The sequence below is a fragment of the Arachis ipaensis genome, chromosome B06 (genome assembly GCF_000816755.2).
Source record: "Arachis ipaensis cultivar K30076 chromosome B06, Araip1.1, whole genome shotgun sequence".
In the NCBI taxonomy this organism is placed as follows: domain Eukaryota; kingdom Viridiplantae; phylum Streptophyta; class Magnoliopsida; order Fabales; family Fabaceae; genus Arachis; species Arachis ipaensis.
In genome coordinates, this window is record NC_029790.2 from 37798035 (window position 1) to 37798705 (window position 671).

Genomic DNA, 671 nt, shown 5'->3' on the forward strand with positions numbered 1-671 from the left:
ATCAACTATCTCGGTAACTACTGCAGTTGTTTTGTGTATAATCATAGCCACAGTGGTCATACTAGTTATGAGGGTAGCTATGTTATGTTTTGGTGCATCATGCGAACTTTCTTCTTGGTTAATTTGCCTGTTCACAACCATCGAGGCCCTATTCACACCAAACGATCAATATTAAGGTGATCAATCTTAATTTTTCAAGTGAAGTGTAAATATTTCTAAAATTAATACTCACAGATGATCATGCAGAATGTATCATCAGAGATGGCCAAACAGAATGAAAACAAAAAAGCAGAGCATGCAATAAAGCACAGTCAATCCATACTCATGCTCTACCAAGGACAAATTACTTTGATACCAAATTATAATAACCTAACTCTCGTCATGTCTGGATAACTGCCAATCATCAATGTTACCATTCAATCGATCTAGGGGACTTTAGACTCTGTATTACATATATAGATATAAGCCTGTCGCGCTATCGAAATCACATAAGTTAGCCAAGTTTAACAAGTTTGTGTTTGAATTAAAATGAAAATATAAATAAAACCATAGAGTCATACAACAGAATATAAAATAAAGCAGCTATCATACATAGATTGCCATCAAGGCTCAATTATAAATCATGTAGAAAAATACAAAAGTCATAGTAGATACTTAACCCAGAATATATG